The sequence below is a fragment of the Dermacentor andersoni genome, chromosome 5 (genome assembly GCF_023375885.2).
Source record: "Dermacentor andersoni chromosome 5, qqDerAnde1_hic_scaffold, whole genome shotgun sequence".
NCBI lineage: Eukaryota > Metazoa > Arthropoda > Arachnida > Ixodida > Ixodidae > Dermacentor > Dermacentor andersoni.
Window position 1 is genome coordinate 164,755,016 of NC_092818.1, and position 14,814 is coordinate 164,769,829.

Genomic DNA, 14,814 nt, shown 5'->3' on the forward strand with positions numbered 1-14,814 from the left:
ACGCTCACTCCGACGACTGACCGACTATTGTGCGTCACTGAAACGATTTTATTATACCAAGTCGACAACGTTGCTACCGACGAGCGCGAGTTGTACTGCGACGAGCTTTCTTGTCGACGGCACCGGCAAAATCAGCGTGCCGACCATCGTTCGACCGAACCCCGTGTGATCAGCCGTCGAACAGACAACACGATAGCGACAGCGTCTTCGCTTGTATATATAATTAATCGTCCTCAAAATGAGTCAGACACGTCTACCAAGTTGACATGCACAAGCTTCAACATTCTCAAGCCGTGCCCATGAAGTTTGAGCCAATGTCGATCATCTTCAGCGAAGGTTAACCTGGTGCCGTCAAGTTCGTGCACCCGCTACCGGCGAACCTGAACTGAAATGTAAGCAGTTAGGTCGAACGAAACTGCTTTTATAGTTCAGTTCTGGCCTTGGCGATTTGAAATCAACTACACTTCACTTCGCACGGCGCGTACACAATAAGCGGTAAGCGGCGACACAGCGCTGTGCCAACATCTGTACGTCACCGTACCTGTAGGCTATCGGTCGCATTCGCTACGTACTTGGGTGGGTCTGTACACCTTGCCGACACATTTCTCAATCTCAGAGATGCACTGGTTCCCTCTGCGTCGAGCGGCAAACATGATACTGTATTCGGTATACAGTAGCATAAACAACCGCCTCGCTCAGTTATACCAACTAGTGAGCGATGGCATCCGCGCGTTCTCGTGAGAGAACAACATGGCCTACAAATGAGCACTTATGCGAGCGCAGTTTTCTCTAATAATCCTCTATGGCACGCTAAAACTGTAAGTATGATGGAGTTAAAGAAAAGCGAGAATCAGAAATAAATTAACAGCCCGTAATATGGTATATGGAACACACTAGCCGTGTTTAAGTGGTTCGGCCGCTCATATTGAGTCATCTCAGGGTGTAACAACACGACACATATGCACAGATATGCATGTTTTGTTACGTTTTGACACTATTTCATATCAGCGATGCACCTTTTCCACAATATTTGGCGATAACAACGATCTGCGGCTGTAGACGTCGACGTAAACAAGTGCACTGCTTTGATAAATCCGACGCAGAAGGCTGCGCTTGAAGACTTCTTGAATATGCGAACTGTCTAAATAATGTGTAAAAAGAATACAAAAAGCGATGTCCAAGTGGAGAAATCAGTGACAAATTCCAAGGCAGCCGTGTCGCCTAACGGAACTCGGCGTGCCTTTATCGGCCGCACTGTTCGCAGAACAGCGCACTCAGGCCTGCTCACCCTGTAGTCGGTGAGTGCTACATGGCTTCCAGGAACGACATGCTGTCCCGAAGAAGCCAGTAATAATGATTCGCGATCCACGAAACGCACAACCGACGCGCACTCAACGTGGGCGCAGGTATACCCAAATCAACCGGCGAAAGACCCGGGACCCTTCCAAAACGTTTTCAACGGCGTGCGGTAGAGGGCAGCACAGGAAAATGAGATAGGCGGATTGGTAGTTCGCGCTGTCTCGTCCAGTGTGGTGTGTCTATGTCATATGCCGTGATCAGTGTCACTCAGAGCAGTTTAAAATGAACTGCAGTAAAACACGTTGTGGGGCTAGTTGGTGCATAGCTTTCAATAGGTGAAGCGCCAAAAGTGACGGCACACAAGAAGAAATACAGACAGGACAAGGCGCCTTGTCCTGTCTGTATTTCTTCTTGTGTGCCGTCACTATTGGCGCTTCATCTATTGAAAGTTTAAAATGAATATGGTATGCCAGCAGATAAGAATCGCCAAATTAAAAAGTCTGCGCTCCTTGGGCAGCGAAGTCCCGTGGAAAAGAGTAGAGGTTAAAAGGGTATCGTGTTCGCAAAGCATGCGTTTTCAAATAACTCTTGGCATCCTTTCATGATGTCACGGCTCAAAGCGCGCAGGTGGCCACTGACAGGTGGCTATCTTTTTTGAACCACGCATCATAATAGAGGAACACAGCGTTCGGAAAAAGCAGACAACGAAAATCACAGGGGTTGATGTGCGTATTCTAGTTCACTACAAGCTAGACTTTCTCCACTTATTTTCTGGCACGCGTCCTTCGTGTTGGCGCCGCCAGCTTGACCCGGAAAGAGCACCGACCACAGCTTGCGCGTTGCAACTCATAGCCATTCCACTGTCACTCAGAATCTACTTCGCTCTGGCAGTGCACTATAAACGCTTCTCGCAATCAAACCCCGAAAGCATTCGTTTTACAGTGCAAACTAGTAATGTCATAGGGAAGCTAGTTTAGCACGTCCGTAACCTCATGCTCAAGGGCCGTTTTGAAATGTTGTCATGGGCCCGCTAATAGAGACAGAGATATAATATTTTTCTATAGAGTCAAAATGCAGATCTGCGAAATTTTAAAGACGTGGGTTAGTCAGAATAGTCTGCATCGCAAAACATGCGCTAAGTCAAGATTAAGTGAAGCGCAGTCGTTCGCAGTGAGGCCGGCGTGGCTGTCAACGTTTCTCTAAGAAATATAAATCGTTTCTGCCTCATCATCAACGAAGTGTTGTTTTCGCGCTGTGCTTGGTGTAGTAAGTGACTTAAAATTAAAGGGATGCCAAAGCTGCCCGAGTCTCTTGATATTTATACCTTCCGATGGTAATACGTATGGCAATGCACTTTATTTTTTAATGAAGAGGCTATGTCGCTTGAACGGGATTACACTACCATACTGCAGCTTTATTATTTGTTTTTGTTTTTTTTAGCTTGTTGCTATATCTCCCTTTCATGATGCGCCCTCGCTTCTCGCTTCGTTTGTTTGATGGTTTGTTGGATCGTTCGGCTGCTTATTGGCTCCTTGATGCCATGCGCGAAGCCCCGTACAATATAGCTGAACCACGCTGATACGCCGATGCTCCGAACCGAAGTGAGCAAACGCTCGCGTTCACACAGACACGGTCCCTGAAGAGGAAGCTGTCAACCTTCGCCGGGGTTGAGGGCGGCGCCGAGCCAAGGGCGTGTGTGGTGGCCTCGCCGGAGCGCTTGACCGAAAAACGCTTCCCTTGCCAGGGACGTAGCCATCGGTGAGATCGGCGGGTGCCGTTATTCCTTCGACTTACATACGGCGATCACAGAAATTCCGGAGTCGGGGAAAATGGCACCTCTACAGCAGCAAAGTGGGCGTCTTCCTTTTACATTGTTTCTTTGGTTGGATGAATCAGTATACGAGGTGTTGGCGCACACAAGCAGTGCTTCCAGGTACGGCTGCTTTGTACCAAAGTGGCTGTTTTTGGAACCTTAAGCTACAAGGATTTCGGCGTGTCTGCAAGTCGGCAACTTTTGGGCTGCTGTAGAGCTCAATGTCAGGTGTTGCATGCAGGTAACAAGAGATGGTTATAACGCAATATTTTTCGTCAGTGGACATCTGCACACTCGGCTACACTTCATGTTTCCCGCTTTAGTGATGTCAAAATGAATACACAGGTGTCGTTCAAATACGCCTCTCATATCCCCTATATATATTGACACGTGTACTTGTTTGTCTTTTTCGGGTGACCGCTTTTTCCGTCTAACAAATGTTATCGCTCAGCGCGGGACGCGCCTGCATGTATCGGAAGTTTCTCAAATGTTATCGATGGTTCTTTCTGCTGTCTGTTGTCACCGAAGCTTGTGTAATCTGATCTGATTGTATTTGCGACGCGAATGGTGTTGAACTTTCTCGAAGACACGTGGGCACCAGCCATTACTTTGGAACCATCGATGGCTCATGTCTAAAAGCCGACGCGCTTGACCGGCAGGTCTGATTTCGGTGATCGCCGACCGTGTTGCCTGTACATGTCGCGCCACCTGGCAGCGGCGGTGAGCACCCGCGGGTAGGCCCTCACCGTCATTTCACCATTGTCCGTGGTGCGCTCAGGCCCGCCTGCAAGCCTGCTTTTCCCATTTTCCAATGTATTCCCGGCAGCCTCTTAGCAGCTCATTCGTGAGAAGCGTGAACAAAAAGAACACGCGCGGATACTGCTGCGTCAAGGACTGTCAAAACCGCGAAGGGGGTGTCGGCATCAAATTGTACCGCTTCCCTTCAAAACCGGGGGAAGCAACCCGGTGGCTGAAGTGGATCGTCGCGGTTCGTGTCGGTCTTGCGAATTTCTGTTAAACGAACTAAGACGTAAGTGCAAAAACAAGAAAAAGAAATGAAAAACAGCCAGCAGCGGCATCTGTAAAAACACAAAATAGAGTGTCAACTGCATAAAAACGCGTGAACTGATTCCGGCTGTTGTAAATCAGTTTTTATAGTTGTTTAGCTCGTCTTGCTCCGAAACAAACGCGCAGTGGTTGTTAGGTTTCCAATCTAGCTTCGTAAGCGCTCCGTGCTGGAGCTTTGTATGCGCTGTGCTTCTTCCTGCGCCGAGATCAAGACGCGAATGCTGGAACCGAGTTCATTCGTGTCGATGTTTTCTCGCGCTTAGAACAACAGAACTAAGATTGGAGTACACTGCAGAACACGCCGAGTGTTCGAAAATTAGCATTTCCCTCGCGCACACAAGCGCATATTTGTTCAGAATTCAGGTTGTTTAGTCTCAGCTTATTGCTCTATATGATGCTTCAGCGGTAATGCCCGCTCACATTCGAGCCCGAACGACAATACCAGAATATGCTCGAGGCACTTTGTCAACTTGGAAAAAAGCACTTACGTTCCAATTCGCCAGAACCTCTACAATGTGAGGTGCAAGGTACGCTCCAAGTAAGGAAGCGACAAATGGCTGTTCAAAGACGTCCACGGCCGTATTTGCTCACTTAAGTGGCATACAATTATGATTTGTTAACGCACTTTGAGATCGACGTCGTAAGCATACTTACTACGTTGTGACAAATACATCGCGACCTGCGGTGATTGCTTAGTGGCTACGGTGTTGGGCTGCTGAGCGCGAAGTCGCGGGAATAAATCCCGGCCACGGCGGCCGAATTTTGATGGGGTCGAAATACCAAAACACCCGTGTAATTAGGCTTAGGTCGACGTTAAAGAACCCCAGACGGTCCAAATTATTCCGGAGTCTCCCACCACGGCGTGCCTCCTAATCATATTGTGGTTTTGGCGCCTAAAACACCAGAATTTAATTTAAGCACCTCACTGTGATGTCCGTGCTGTTTACTTCTTTGACACGGTATAAGTGGTTGTAGTCGTAAATTTGATGTCTTTTCTCAAGCGTCGGTAAATGGCCTCGACGTTTTCGATTGCCTTAAAACCGGAATTTAGAACGTCCGAAAGGTTTCAAACGACCGCCGCAAAAGCATGCCTCCGCAGCAGTGGCCGCCTCGGTGTTTCGCGCAACTGACACGGTGGCGCTGGCGGCTGAGCCGATCGCCGCGCCGCCTGACCATTGCAGGGAGCCCAAACTGTAACTTGCTCTTGTGGACACAAGTTGGCCCAATAAAAAGTCAGTTTCGTCGTTCACGGTTTTACCATGGTTTTACAGCAGTATTATTGACCGTCCCTACTACGTGAAAATATGTTAGCGTAGCCTATGGGTCCTTGTGTTGACCATCTGCTGTTTAGCTACTCTTTTGGCTACACTTCTGATGCGATCCACTATATGTGTTACGTATATGCGTGCCCATGACTAGCTATCTTTTTGGTTAGAGTTGGCTTGTATGTTTTTTATGCATAGAGGCTTCATTTTCTAAAAGCGAATTCGGCAAATCACACCGGCGCGCACCAGGGTGCCTTGGGGCGAAGATGATTGGATGAAACAGCGCGATGGGGCGCACCGGTGCGATTTTCCGACGTCGCCCTAAGTTTGCATTTCGGCAAACCTGCGGTTGGGCGGCGCCCGCTGTACTGCTCGCTGTATAATCTGCGAAAACGAAATGGCATTAGTACGTGTTCTAGAAAAGGCTCGCATATCCTAAGCAGCGATCAATATAAAAAGAAAGCTTATTTGCATTAAAGATTGTCAATTCCCCTTGCTTCAGCGTGGAAATAAGAGCGAGGAAGTGTCAAAGGCAGGTTCTTCAACAATGTGGCCAGTTTAGCGAATTTTGTCGCAAGATTTAGAGACATTCTGATTTGTTTAGCGACAAGTTTTTTTTTTTTTTAGCGACAGGCGAGTGTATCCTATCGACATGACAGTATAGTTGGCGACGTTTTATCGACCTCAAAATTGTGAAATTCGCTTCGAAAAGGTCTTTCTAGAACACGCTCTGTTATTTAAACGATACATAAAGACGAGGGCACGCGGGCTCTGTGATCATGATGAAGCAACGGTGATGTGCACTGATCGATCTTTACATCGCGCGACAAAATACACGTTTTAGAGCGCAGCTCTTAGGGGCCCGTTCCTGCGGCGAGCGTCCGGGTAACCGAGCGAACGAGAAGCTAGAGCAAACGCGGAGAGCAGCCAGGGATGAAAGACGCGACGAGAAAAGCGGAGGAGGAGGATGCAGCGGAACCATGAGGCGGAAAGCGGAGGAAGAGGTTATGACGAGTGCACGAGAAAAGCGTAGCGCGGCGATGATGGCTAAGAGATGGCGCAAGAGTAGTGCGCGCCGTCTGGGAGGTCCGTCTGCGGCGGTTGCTGTGAATCGCGTGCACACGTCATCCATGCACTGCCTCTCGCAACCGCCGTGCAGATTAGCAAGGCAGTCGCCCCACACTTCGCTCCGTTTGCAACGTGCCGCACGGGACAGATATTCTGCGCCAGCGAAATGAAAACACGTTTAGAGCTGCGCTCAAATTTCGCATTAGGGCCAGTATCGTAATTTCCGAAGAAGTTCTTTTTTTCTTTTACTCTTTCTAAAACCCATCAGAATTGGTGTCAACGCTGCCGGTGCTGCAGTTTCACTACATATACGTTCGATTGGTGGACGTTTGAAACCGCAGCAGCAAAATAAATTACCAAAACTTATTGCGGTAAACCTTATGGTCAGATTTAGGACGCATCATGCGAATAACGGAGAAAATAAACTGTAGAAAAGTGCATTCGCGAGCAAAAGTATACGGACCAGAAATTGCGTGTTAAAGCCGATCTTTTTCTTCTGCATGTGAATGCAACTTGAAATTGAGGACTGCAGTCCAAACTTGGAATTGCGAACTTTGCAGTGTGCTCGTCAATTTCGGTTTATGCATGATAATTACAAAGAAATTTAGTTCTTTCGGGGACCCTGTGGTCCCTACACTTTTGCTCACGGGTGTACATACACGTCGCCACAGCTGGCCTCGTTCACGCGAATACGTTCACGCCGTCTGAACGCACGCACTGCCTCTGTTCGTCACGGCATTTGGTCAAGCAATACTGCACAGGGCATTCAGATGAATAAGGAAGCGCCAACGTATAATATTTGTCCTGCATACACGTAATTGTCATTGCCCATTTACCAGCATAAATAGTGTCGCATAAATATTTTTCCTTTCCCGAGCGTTGAAAACTAAAATATTTGCAAGCATAACGTGGACAAAGTGAGTCATTGAGCTAGAAAAATCAGGTAAGTCGTTTTTCCGAACCGCGCTGGACTTGTAATGGTAAAATACAAGGTAAAAACCGGATTTCAGCTATTATCATTAACTGTTTTCTTCTCTTTTCGCACGTTAATAAAGCAAAGGTCCTCCACAACCTGCTCTTTTATTTCCTGTTGATTCCTTACTTGCACGGCACTAGACGAACACGAACAATTTTGGGAGATGCGTTACACCATGTTATCCTACATTAGACTATATTAAAAACGGCTGCATTATGTAACACTCCATCAACTGTTTTAGCAACAACTTACCCGACTTTGCAGAGAAATTTAGGGAAAATTTAGCAGCAGCCTTGTCTAGCGACAAATTAAGAAAAAGTTAGCAACACTGCAATCTTCAGCAGCTACCAACAAGCAAAGTTAAAACTTGCAATTTCACAATAACTGTTACGTTAACATCGATTCTAAACGGTTCTGACCTCGTGGTTCCGGAATCTCCGAAACGCGCTGCCGATATGTGCCTACTGAGATGCCCCCCTTTTTGTGTACTCCTGTAGATCACGAGCATGTATCCGCAACTGCTAAATTGCGTGTATTGCAAGTTCGGCGGCAAACGGGACGTCAATAGGTTTCCCGCGCGAAGTGTACAAACAATGTCTAACTGATCGCAGGCAGAAGCTTACGCTATAGCTTAAAGGAGGCGTCTTACAAGCGCTTTCCAACCATAGAGCAAGGCCGCTTCCAAGGTCGCCTATTTTGGACGGCCATGTGAGTGAGAAATACTGCACTTATTCAGGTTCAGGTAGTACTTGGAGCCTTGGCACCAGGGCAACTTGTACCGACGCAGGGGTACAGTCTTGGAGCGGTGCCACATCGCATAAGGGAGCGATCATGTTTAAGTTTTCCGGAATTAAAAAAAGAATGCCTGTGGCAGATGGCATAATTCTTATCCTTGAGCTGGACTGTTCGAAGAGGCGGACATTACTAGCACGAGTAGTCAAAACACATATTCATCTAATTACTAAAATTCACTAATGAACTTCTTACTTAATTACTTTACGGCCAATACAGCAATTTATTACTTGTAGCCGGCAATTTTACAAAACGTAGCCACTTGAAATGAATCTCCCGAATGGCATCAGTTTCGAGATATTTCCCAAAATGTGGGACGAAATACACGGGCGTCTCAGTTACTTTTGTGCTTCAATGAATTAATGGGCGTTTTGTTAAAAAAAAAAGGTAAATGGAACAACAGTGCATTTTTACGGGGAGTTTGATAGCGCATATCTGGAAATTCATTCCAAGTGGATACGTCTTGCAAGCTCACCGGCTACAATTCTTAAACTGCAATATATACCGTAAAGTAGTTAAACGAGACGTTATAACAAGTGATGTTTGCAATTAGTCGAATATGTGTTTCGCTTTCTCGCGCAAGTACTGTCCACCTCTCTGAATAATCTAGCTCAAGGACTAGAATTCCGTTATCTGCAACAAGCGATCCTTATAAATTCAGGAAAACTTAAGAATAATCACCCCGTATATTGCGTGTAAGATGTTCACTTGTTTATTTCACATATTAGACTACGTTTCCTTTTTGTAGAACTTTTCTTTTTACTTTTTCAAATCTACAGGGCCGAATTAACAAACCTCTTCGTTGTTTGCCGTAGGCCGACGCACCTTCGGTTATCATCACTGGCCTGCCACATGAGTCCTTAGAGCATCGCTAGTGACGCTGCATGTTTATTGATGTGCTTACAGCGGTACAGGAGCAGTCAACCGGCGCTCGTTATTGTAGTAGCACTGTAGTAACTGACGCCTGGACAGCAGATAAGCCAATAAGAAAAGGTTATTTCGAGAGTGCTTTCTTAAAATAGATGGAGCGATGTCCTTATCTGCGCTCAGGGTGGTCGATACGATAACGGCGCAAGCTTCACCGCTCCGCTGACACGTCACCGCACGACGTTACAAATGCAATGTCACAGTTGCCTTCCCGCGGTATCACCTTGCGCCGCAGGCCCGCTGACACGTTCACTCGAGGTCTTACGCCGCGCCGCGAGTCCCCAATAACTTATACGGGGAGCGATCGCATACCGCGCTGACGCCCCGCTGCCGTCAACATGTAGCGGCTCCCTGAGCTAGCAAGCATGCTTCAATATCAGTCGCAGGCCACACTTTTTTACTCAGAGCTATATTAATGGAACGCCAGTGAGCAACAATAAATTAAACTTTGGACTGGCAAAATATTCACGCGGGATGAATGCTAAGACACAGAGGTCAAGGCGCAGAAAAGAAAAAATAATAACGACACGCTGACCGTGTCCTTAGCACTGTTCCCGCCCGAATATGATTAACCAACTAGCCGATGCTTTCACGTTAATTGACATGGTAAAAAATATCCTTTCCAAACTCTATTTCCAGGCTTTCGCACGCGTAATGCGAAGACGTGGGATCGTGAGATTTATCATTTCTTTAAATCAATTAGGAAGTACAAGTAATTTCCCCTACTTTGTCCTTGATGTCTGTCTTTGTTGGCTTCTCATGACATGATTAATAAAAATCGAGACCCTCGGTTAATATCCTTTCTTCTCGTTTATATATATATATATATATAGAGAGAGAGAGAGAGCTACAGGATGGCTCCTACGTCAATGGTAATATAAACCAACTTTACTAACGCACACGACTTTGCTTGGGTGCACGCTTGGGTGAGTTGCGCCGTGACATGGAGGAAGGAGAAAACCCTTTCTCCCTGCGTCACGAGCAGGCCTGTTAGGACAAGCCAAGAGACTGCGCAAGAGGTTCACGCGCTCACATGACCGCTCGCCGGCTACGACTGCTACGATTCTGATGCGCCACAAAAATCCAGTTCCAGCCAGACGCCAATGCGGACACTAGCGCAGGCCGACTGAAGCGCACACAAGCGGCCAATCCGGAAATCTCTGGAATCTGGCAACAACGCTTGCAGCGTTTTGGCGTTCTCTTTGCGTGTGTGGTCTCCAACGTTGCTGGTAAGTGTATGGCCGGTGTCCCAACGCGCGATGCCTTGTCCTTTGTCATTTCCTCACTTCCTTAACTTGATCGCCCCTATTTACAGTGCCCTAATTCCTGTCACTGTCGCTGGTTATGTCCTTCACGCAGCGCTAAAGCAATCAATTCATAACTGTGCGTACTCGGCGTTCGCCCTGGTGACCTTTCATTCAAACTCTAGGTGGATGGTCGCCTAAAATCATTTTGGTGGAAAACGTTTCATGTGAAGATGAACTCCCTAATAAACGTGTGGCGGGTGTAATATTGTTGTCCGCACTATGCTGTAGTATTTTAAGTGTCATGGTACAGCGCGAGATGTTCGCTCGGTCGATGAATGCAGTGAACGCTCGATGCTAGCCTCATTATTGGTTGAAACGGTTTCTGTATTTCAGGCCACTGTAGGATGTTTGTATCGAGAGCCAGCCGCTACGCCTTCAGGATTTCCCACGTAAGTATGCGTCATAGATGACAGACCGCGCACGTTGAGTCAAGCTGGCTTAAATTTTATTACGCGAGCTGTAACACGTGCAGTTGTGCAATTCCAGAGGCGTACACGCCGAACTCGTTTCGAATCATTAAGGAACTGCTCGTCGATGAAGCCAGCTTGCCGTCTCTTGTCGATGCAGTCTATTGCACCTTCTGGAGGCAAATATAATCGCCGATGACCAACAGTAACCGTAAACCTTGGTTAGCACTCTTATGCGTTGTCCTGCAGAGCAGTAGTTTATTCGTTAATGCGCTAAACGTTGGTAGTTTGCGTTACAATTTCCAGCATGAAATAAAAAAAAATGGAGCTTCTGACAAGGGTGTACAACGCATTCAATAAGAACGCGCCGCAGGTTTTGGATACGTGCCTTATTGGGTAACCCTGGGCAGCCAAGAACATTTGCCCACTTTGAGGTCGTTAGGGTGAGGGCTTATCTCGAAATATTGCGGAAATCTCGAAATAAATATTACTTGTGCCACACAGACACACACACAAAAAAAAAAGGCGTTACGGAGCTATGCATCAGTGCGGTCCTTAGAGTGGCAGTGTTATTACAGGGCATTAAAATGGTCGAAGCAGCCACACCATAAACTGCAATGCTTAATCTTTGTGGGACAGTGTGCCATGTTATGCCACAATTTAAGAGGCTGTAATAAAATGATGTTACAAAACAGTACTAACTTGACCCTTGCTGTCACCTGTCACACTCTTAATCAGCTATATGAGCTGTTTTTGTGCATCTTTAATAGCTATTGCTAGCATCAAGCATGTTGCATGGTCAAAGCGGAGCAGCTTCACTGGAAGCTGCAGTACTTAAGTATTGTTGTAGATCCTGGCAGTTATTGCCTTACCATTACTACAAGCTATACAGTCTAGTATAGCAATATTGGCGCTCGTAGGATTCGTGTAAATGAAATTTATATTGACGTCCAACCCCTCTCTGCACTTAAAATTTGCTCTTCTGTGTGGTTTCACTGTGTGAAACAAAACCCTCAAGAACACACATGCACAAAAGAAATTGTACATGCAGGACCAATGCACATGTTGGAATCTATGTGAAGTGAGGCTTAAATAAAGTGGTTAATTAAATGCTTTAGAATGGCAATGCATAGAATTTGGCAATTACAGGTGCAGAGAAAAGTACGACATGTATCAAGTGACATTTAGGGATTCTCTACCACTTGTGTCACAGTGGGATATACCCATTCTGGAGATTGGCCAAGAATGGGCACAGCCCTAATGCACCGGATGGCTAAATCAAAGAAAGTACATCAAGGAATTTGTGAAATATAAATAATACCGGTGTCACACAGTCACTTTCGATCATGATCATGCCCAATCCGGACCGAAATTCTCGACCGTGATTGGCTCCCTCGTGCAGCTTGTGCAAAGGAACGAATTGTGACCGGGAAATTTGATCCGGATCAGGCTTGATCGCGATAAAAAGTGCACCGTTTGACACCCGTATAATTAACCATTCTATCAGCAGATCGGTGTGCTTTCAAGGTATCTATGAGCCAACATATTTTCATGTTTTATGTAGGAAGTTAATCTTTTGTTACGCAGAACAGCTGGACGTGTGTAGCGGCACAATGCTTATATGAGCCACATCGTGGGCACCTTCATATAACCTGTGTGTGTGTACACACGCAGGGTGTTTCAGCTAACTTTAGCTAGAGTTAAAAAACATGCCGATGCTTTCTACTTAGATAATTAGTTAAGATTTATTCACCAACTTCTGAAGCAATGAAGCTAGGAAAAAAATTATAATTAGAAAGTTTACAGCGGTTTGCAAAATGTCAAAATAAGCAGTTTCTGTCTATCAAGCATTAGTGTTTTTCAGCTTACTGCGGGTACCCACGAAATAAAAAAAAATCACCACATGACATGCCCTTTTGCGCGTCGCAATTTCACTCTTCCCAAGCGTTGCATGCATAAACGAACATAGCATTCAGCTGGGTGTGCTGCCGCTGCGTCTGCTTGTCGCTATCGTGAACCGCCGCGAGGGAAGCACATCGGTGCCGTAAATCCCACAGCCAATGCCTTCATCACTGCCCTGTCGCCTTTTAAGCAGCAGCACGCCCTGTTAGATGCTATGTTCGTTTGTACGTGGACAGTTTGAGAGTGCTGCAATTAGTGCGTGCAAGCGGGTATGTCACATGGTATTTGTTTGTATTTTGTGGGCATCCACAGTAAGTTGAAAAACACTAATACTTAATAGAAAATTAGAAACTGTCTAATCAGACGTTTTGCAAAGCACTCTTCAACTTTCTAATTGGAATTTTCTGCCTAACTTAGTTGCTTCAGGATTTGGTTAATTAATCTTGGCTAATGATCTGTTTAAAAAAATACCGTGACACACTACATCCAAAAGTGAGCAACATGCATTTGGTCGCGTCGTCTTGGGAGTGCATCGGCATATTTTTAAACACTGGCTAAAGTTAGCTGAAACACTCTGTACGCACACACACATACACACAAATAAGTCGGCATGTGTTTCAAGTCTTACTTGAGCTACATACTGGGCATTCTTACACCGGTGGTTGTGCTACAGGTTGCCAATGTAACCCGACACTCTATAGTGTACCATTTCCAACTTTAATGATTTCAACAAGACAATAACTGAGCAACATGACAAAACCCAAAAGAAATAAACAGGATATGCACTGCACCCACAACCAACAGATATGTGCTGTACTTGCAACTTCAGCGTATATCCTGTCTATTTTCATCTCTCTTATTGTCTTTGTTTCATCACCTTGATCATTCTGCTTAGGCATGGATTTATGGATGAAAAAGGTTGCCTGCTTAGGGCAGTATTGTGAGCACTTTAATTGTATCCCCCATTTTATCATTGACCTTGACTCCACAATGTTATAACTGTTCATTCCAGAATGTCTACTTTGACAACCAGTTGAAGACTGGGAAGGACCGTGTCGTGTCATCGTCGGCATTCGCACTGTCGACTGTGGGCATTCTGCTGTCTGCCTTTGGCCTCCGACAGATGGGTCACAACCAGAAATGGATGGAGCGCGGTTGATGACACTGAAATGACACTAGCCTAAATCAATTCTCCAACCCTTAGGCAATGCCACCTTTGCCCAGCATGTTGCTTTAACAGAAGGTCAGCATGAATTGCACCATCATCACATTGACAGTCAAGGACTTCTTGTGCTTAGAAAGCTTGCTGTTTTAGCACCCATTCTTGTATCAAAGTTTCCAACAACCTGTATTTTTGTCAAAAAAGATCTGTTTGAACGTTATGATGATGAATGTTAGATTTATGTTGAATAAACCCTCATCCATCAAGTTATTTCTGTGTTGATGTCTAAACCGTCAGATGGTGTACCAACAGGCCAGAAAAGGCAACGTGTGCATTTTTAAAGGAAACCCTTGCTCATGGTAATGTCACAAGCAGCAGCTCTCCTGCTGCCAGATTCAGCTTCGGTTTGGATGGGTTATTTGTTACTCTTGCTCCTTGTTTCTACATTTTACAGTAAAGATGTTGAGACTAGATGCAGTGAATATCTGCTCCAAATGCCTACAAAAATTTTCGATAACGATTGTAGCTGATGCGGCGAGATTGAGAAAAGATGTACATGTCGAGGATGACATGTTGATAAAGGTAGGAAATTTCCAAAGTGCTGAGCATTGAAGCAGAGAAATAAATGCTTTAATTGTTGCTGTAAGGACAAGGCAGCATTTCAGTTGGAAGTTTTTGCTGTGGAGAACTTCTGTGCTTGAAATCAACTGTTTCAATTCTCTATGCTTATTTGAAAGAATTGGTTGTAAGTGCCTATGTGTTAAAGTCACTGGCGCCAGCACTACAGTTGCAGATCGATGTGTTCAGGTGATGAGGATGGTGCATGAT

The 14,814-nt window shown here is 45.8% G+C and overlaps 1 long non-coding RNA gene across 1 annotated transcript; it reads left to right on the forward strand.

The window, feature by feature from the left end:
• The first annotated feature begins 10,329 nt into the window (after positions 1-10,329).
• On the forward strand, positions 10,330-14,256 carry LOC126531569 (uncharacterized). Its single transcript, XR_007599656.3, has 3 exons — positions 10,330-10,437; positions 10,849-10,904; positions 13,837-14,256. It is a non-coding gene; the product is annotated as an uncharacterized lncRNA (long non-coding RNA).
• Positions 14,257-14,814: the final 558 nt, after the last annotated feature.